The sequence below is a fragment of the Theropithecus gelada genome, chromosome 19 (assembly GCF_003255815.1).
Source record: "Theropithecus gelada isolate Dixy chromosome 19, Tgel_1.0, whole genome shotgun sequence".
In the NCBI taxonomy this organism is placed as follows: domain Eukaryota; kingdom Metazoa; phylum Chordata; class Mammalia; order Primates; family Cercopithecidae; genus Theropithecus; species Theropithecus gelada.
Window position 1 is genome coordinate 19,821,419 of NC_037687.1, and position 6,912 is coordinate 19,828,330.

The following is a 6,912-nucleotide window of genomic DNA, read 5'->3' on the forward strand; positions in this document are numbered from 1 at the left end:
ACAAACCCACATGTGTACACTGAACCAAAAATAAAAGCTAAAAGAAAAAAAAAAAAATCCCCTGGTGGGAGAGAGTGCAATGTAAGTGAATGGACAGATTTTTGCTACAGATAGTGGCCTAGGTGGGACTGTACTCTGATTTATTTCTGTGTGCATGTAGGCAGATGAGATTGTGAAAAGGAGGGCCAGAACCCTAGGTTGGTGGAGAAAACAGATTGCTGCTGCAGATTCGGTGTCTGGGGATGGGGATATGCAAGGAAACTTATAGATACTTTTGACTTTTTGTCTAGAAATGCTTGGATCAAAAATGTCATGGTGAAGTCCCTGAGGGTGGTGCCTAGTCCTGGGAGGTGTGTGGACACATCAATATCTAGTGTGTGTGTTTGGGAGTGGGTGGGAATCCAGTGGTGGCAGCTGCAAGAAAAGGGGGTGCGTCATCAGAGCTCCTTTCCTCTAAGTTTTCAGTCCTCTGTCATCCTGGGAGAAGACCTGGAATCACAGGACAATGGGTGGTGTGACAATCTGTGTACAGGAGAGCTGAGTCTCCCATTCCCAGACACCCAGAGTTTTATTCCAGGCCAGGCCTCCATGGTATCTTTTTTCTGGCATCGAATCTGTAGAGTTTGCTGAACATCAAACAATTCTCCAACACCAACTCGTTGTCTAACATTTGAATTCTAACACTACTCAGGGTCAGCACAGACCCTGATTCAGGGCTCGGTCCCACAACATTGTTCTCACTGCAGATGCCAGTCACAAACCCTATGGGCCCATCTATGGTTCCGAGCTACTGTTTAAAAATTGGGAACTCCCATAACCTCCCTGAAGCTCAATAATTTGGTAGAGCTCCTCACAGAACTGAGCAAAACACTGTAGTTATGTTTACTGGTTTCATACATAAGATGTAGCCCAGGAAAAGTCAAATGGAAGAAATGCATAGAACAAAGAAAAGAGATGAGGAAAGATGAAACACATAATTATGAAAAATATTTGCGATTAATACAATTCTCCTTCCTTTGTGTGCTTCAGGAAGAGTTTATGGAAAGAAACGCCACTGCACTCCAGCCTGGGAGACACAGTGAGACTCCGTCTCAAAAAAAAAAAAAAAAAAAAAAAGAAACACTCTTCCCATTATGATTAAGATGATGCTCCCTTTTCTTACCTATCACACAGCCAGACACACACTCTACACATTTTCTCCTTTTTCTCATTTAAAAAAAAAAAAAAAATGCTGAATTTGCCATCAGTGGTCAAAATCATTCATTTTTTTTTTTTAGATGGAGTCTCGCTCTGTCACCCAGGCTGGAGTGTAGATGGGCCATCTTGGCTCACCGCAACCTTCACCTCCCGGGTTCAAGCAATTCTCCTGCCTCAGCCTCCAAAGTATCCGGGATTACAGGCACTTGCCACAATGCCCGGCTAATTTTTGTATTTTTAGTAGACACAGGGTTTCACCATGTTGGCCAGGCTGGTCTTGAACTCCTGACCTCTGGTGATATGCCTGCCTCAGCCTCACAAAGTGCTGGGATTGCAGGCTTCAGCCACCGCAACCGGCCTAAAATAAAATATTTCTTAATCAAACTTTACTTAAGTTTATCTGCTCTCAGGCTCCTGAACCTTGAGCTACCCTCATTCTGGGTCAACATACAATCCCATTTTATGTCCCTCCTAAGAACATGCTGATTTCAGGGTAAGAAATTCTCTGATCTAAAATCTGACTTTTTCACTCTCCATTTGCCTTTCCCCTCCCACCTCCTTTCTAATCTTGTTTGCTCTTCCTTAGAAAAGAAAGCCCTTTTCTGCCTATATTTTTGCAAGCAATAAATTATATTATAGTTATTTGGTGCTTTCTTTCGTTGCAATACATTTTTGGAATTTTTTTTTTTTTTTTTTTTTTTACCTGCATCTTGAGAACATACATGCCTTTAAGGGTGTCAGTACCACATGTTTACCTGCTAGCATGACATCAACTGGCAGAAAAGACAGAAAAAGTCAACCCATTTCTGTCCCTTAAAGCAGAAGAGATTTAGAAAAATGTGCTGCTCCATGAAGATAAAAAAGTAAGTTTCTCCTTTCCTGTCCTCAGGTGCCCTCCCCTGCCACACACAGCAGCAATTTCTGCTACAGAACCTGCAGAGATAAACAGAAGAAATTAAAATGCTGGACACTTTTTTTAAATTCTGGAAATTATTAAATCCTTAGTACCAGCTTCCAGGGTGTTATGAGAATTAAATCACATAATGTGCTATGCCCAGCACAGTGCTCTGTATCACAATCTTGAGCACATAGTACCTGCTTCATACAGTAATACAAATATGCACCACTCTAACCTGTCCATACCAAGCCAAAACAGAAAAGGCCCTGTGGCCACGCTTTAGGGCAAAGGTGGAACTTAATTCTCATGAATGTATTTTGAAGGCCTCATACCTGATTCTAGCCTCACCTTAGAGTCACATGAGGCCCTTCACTAAAGTAACATGGATGCTTCCACCCACAACAATAAACAGAAGCTGTGGGGAGGGGACAAGAGATTTCTGTGTATTGGCCATGTGATCCTAATGAGAAGTCTGGGCTGATAACCACTAAGCTAAGCATTGCCTCTCAAGCTTTAAAGAGCTTATAAATCACTTGGTAATTTTGGCCCCACTTTAGGTAATGTGATTGTGCAGGTTTGAAAAGGGTCCATGAATCAGTGTTTTAAACAAGCTCCCTGTCAATGCTGATGTTACTCCTCCTTGGCTCATTATTAGCATTAGTTAGAAAAGCAGGCAAAGGCCAGGTCCCTTACACTTAGCACTGTTGTCACAGCCAGTTACTTCTGGTACAAATAAGGACAACTCATCTCCATCCTAAAGTTTTATATTCTTTGCTGACTCTTTAAAGTTTGCAGAAGAAACAGAAGGCAGCAATGTCTGAATAAGTCTGGATTTAAAAAACATGTACCCATGTACTAGTGCAGTGTTTATTAAGCCGTTACTATGTGCTCAAGTATGATACAGAGCACTGTGCTGGGCATAACACATTATGTAATTTAATTCTCATAACACCCTGGAGCTGGTACTAAGGATTTGATAATTACCAGGATTTAGAAAACGGGCCCAGCATTTTAATTTCTTCTGTTTTTCTGTCATCAACTTTTTAAAAAAATTGTATAGAATAAAAGCTAAGTATAGACAGATGAATGAGATATAAAAAGAAAAATTATTTTAGAGAAAATTTTATTCTGTTTATATTTACCTTTTTGTGACTTATGGAGCAACTACTGGATCTGCAGGAATAAAAAACAAGTTGCTAAATAGAATGTCTCTGCATCCACTCGTTTTCATAGAAAATTTAAAAATGAAGACCCTCAAATATATATTTTATTTTTTGTACTTATCTGCTTTCGGATTTCAGGAAATTGTGAGCAGCAGCTCTAGAAATGCTGCAGGATTCACCAGCTAAAGCTCTTATCCCTGCCAATCAGTTCTGTGAGGCAAGACTCCAGGGTAGGTCTGGACCTACACAAGACCTCCAAAAAACGTGAATCTGAACAGGTCTGGGGCAGGGTGAGGATCGTTTGTAGAATTCTGTTCTCTATGCCACTGGGATACTTCCAGTTTTGTTTTTCTAAGCTTACCTAAAAGAAACTTAAATCCCAGAGTTTCTGTAATTTTAATATTTTCTAGCTACTGCCCTGTTAACTTTATACTATATGCTAATATGTAATTTAAACAAATCCCTTAAGGTTTCCTAGGATAATTTTAGTAGAAAATAAATATGTAAAATTAGCAAGGTAAAAGAAACTGTACAGCCGGGCGCAGTGGCATTCCAGCACTTTGAAAGGCCAAGGTGGGTGGACCATGAGGGCAGGAGTTTAAGACCAGCTTGACCAAGATGGTGAAACCTCGCCTCTACTAAAAATACAAAAATTAGCTGGGCACCATGGCTGTGGCCAGTAATCTTAGCTTCTTGGGAGGCTGAGGCAGGAGAATCACTTGAACCCAAGTGGCAGAAATTGCAGTGAGCCGAGACCATGCCACTGCACTCCAGCCTGGGCAACTGAGTAAGATTCTGTGTGTGTGTGTATATATATATATACACACACATATACACAAACAAAACAAAAAACAAAAAACTGTAACAATTATTCTGTTCATAAATATCAGTTCAGGTGTAGACATCAGAAGCCAAAACAGTATAAAGTGGTGTAAATAAAGCCCAAGATTTTGGACACATCTATATATTGTAGCAACCATATGATGCTTAATTCAACTATTTATCCAGTTGCTAGTCTAGACTAAAAGTTTCTGGATTGTAGGAACCATGACTGCTTCATGTATTTTTTTTATCATTATGATTATTTAATGATAAATTGTACCTGTAAGGGATTTTTTTAAGAGGTTCATTTTAAAATTTTATTTATTTATATATATATGTGTATATATATATATATATTTTATTATACTTTAAGTTCTAGGTACATGTGCACAATGTGCAGGTTTGTTACATATGTATACTTGTGCCCTGTTGGTGTGCTGCACCCATCAATTCATCAGCACCCATCAACTCGTAATTTACATCAGGTATAACTCCCAAAGCCATCCCTCCCCGCCATGTATTTTTTTAATGGCCATATGAAATGGAAGTAACGAGTTTATCTACTTGGGTCTCCAGGTCTCCTTGTTTATCATCCAAGTGCCAGAAAACTGGATAAATTCTCATCTGAGTACCAACCAAAGATACCTCTTGTAGGATGGGATGAACAAACACAGGATGACTGATTTCTCTTACACTGAGACAGAAGCAGAATTCATCACTCTTATCAACCTGACACAATTCTGCTCTGGATATTCCCAAATGCCTCAAAGACGTCTAGGTGATTGTGAGAGAATTCCGAGTGACCATGGGCTGATGTCTCAATGATAAGTCAGGCTGGAGAGACTCAGGCTGATTTTAAGTAGAAAATGCTCCAGAAACTGATCACCCATTCTGATTTGCTAGCTCTTGGGTAAGAGAAAGAACAAAAATACTCCACTCCAGTAACACATTTTACAGGTAAACATAGTTGTGGTCATGGCTCTGGATATTTTGTGGCCTTGATCTCTCAATCCTAAGATGCTTAGTTACACTTACAGATTCTGCCATCAGATTCTATTTCCTCCTGGACACTCTCACATAACTATAGCACATCAATGAACAAGATGAGCCTCACTCCCAAATGGGGGCTGTAAGATGTTTATGTTGACATCTCACAATGCAGAAAATACCCTTTTTTTAGTTTTCTGTACATTCTCTATCCAAAGTCCGATGCTTTTTTGTAAAGCCCAGGCAGAAGCCAGACCTTGTCTGCAGATTCTAGGTAGGATCCACCTGGCTCTGCATCCTTTGGTGTTACAGCAAGTGGAGTGCAATCAGAGAAGAGATTCCCTAATAGCACATTCTAAGTAATAAGTCTCTAAAAAAAAAAAAAAAGGCTGACACAACATGAATATAAGTAGACAGTTTATTTGGGTCAAGTTTAAGGATTATAACATGGGAGCAAAGACTCAAGTTGCCTGGAATCTAACTTTGATTAGCAGCAGTTGCAAGAGGAGTTGTAAAGACAAAAACAAAGGGACAGAGAGTGGACTGATAGTTGTCAGAAATTTTTATTTATTTTTTATTTAAAGAAATAACATTGGTTATTGATTAGATATATACCATTATGGTTTAGGGTATGAGATAATGTCCAATGTGGTATTGTTAGTTTTATATATATCTACCTGTGGCAATAGTGAACAGTTTCAAGAGATGAATACATAATTTAAAGGGGGAGAACGACATAACGGCACTTTCAACGTCTGAGTTTTATAACCAAAGGTACTTGCATGTTTTACATAAAAATTTTCCATTTCCCAAATCTTGAGACCTGGATACAAAATGTAGAGCTGCAGGTTTAGGGCCTGAATGGCTGGAGTAGCAGCAGGTCTTACCTGCACATTTGTGATCATTTTACCAAGAGAAAAAAGGAGAAAATGGAGATTCTCATGCCTACATGTGTACTCAATGAATACATGTTACTCTGATTAGGTTTCTGGGCCCCATGGTCTCTGAATCAGTTTCAGGTCTGAAGATAACAAGAATCATTGAGGGAGATAAAATGATTGATCGCTGCCCAGTGAAGTTGGTAGAAATTTGGTCCAGCCTCTCTAGAATTGACTGTAGAGGACTATAGATACTAAACAGGCAGAAACACAATTCTGCCTGCATATTTAGGGGACAGCATGCACTTTGTTGCACAAGTGTGAGTTGACCAAAAGTCTGAGGGAAAGTCCCCTCTACAGTAAATTCTGGTTGGCACCTTGTGTGTTTATATCATATCTGGTAATTACAGACAGTGTTTGGAAAAAATAATTAAATGAAAACTTTTCTCCAGCCTCAGAAAAATTCTACAATAATAAACAGAAAGAAAACTGTTTTGTTACACAATCAAACTTGAATGTGACATGTATTATAGTCAATCTGCTTAAAAGACTGCAGAGACAGAAAGATGGTCACCAAAATTAGTCCACAAATATAAGAATTTACAGCACCACGTCATATATAGTTCATCCTAAATTCACCTGGAGATTGAAGAGGCTATCTGGGTATGCTAATTGTTTATATCCAATGACAAATAAACTTTTCATATCTTCATAACAGGAGGTAGTTTAGCAGCTTGAAACCAGGTACTTGCTGAAGATAGGTTTTCACTCTGCTACAAAAATGGTTGAAAAGAGTTCTATCCTTTTGGCTACTTACATTTTAGAGCAGTGGCTCTGCGCTCTATGGCATTGGCTACAGCACTCTTGCTTGCTTTTCCCTGGTTGCTAGTGTCCTCTCTTGACCTCTATCATCTGCCACTGAGGCACAGCCTTGAGCACAGCTCACAGTTTATGTGAACCACAATTC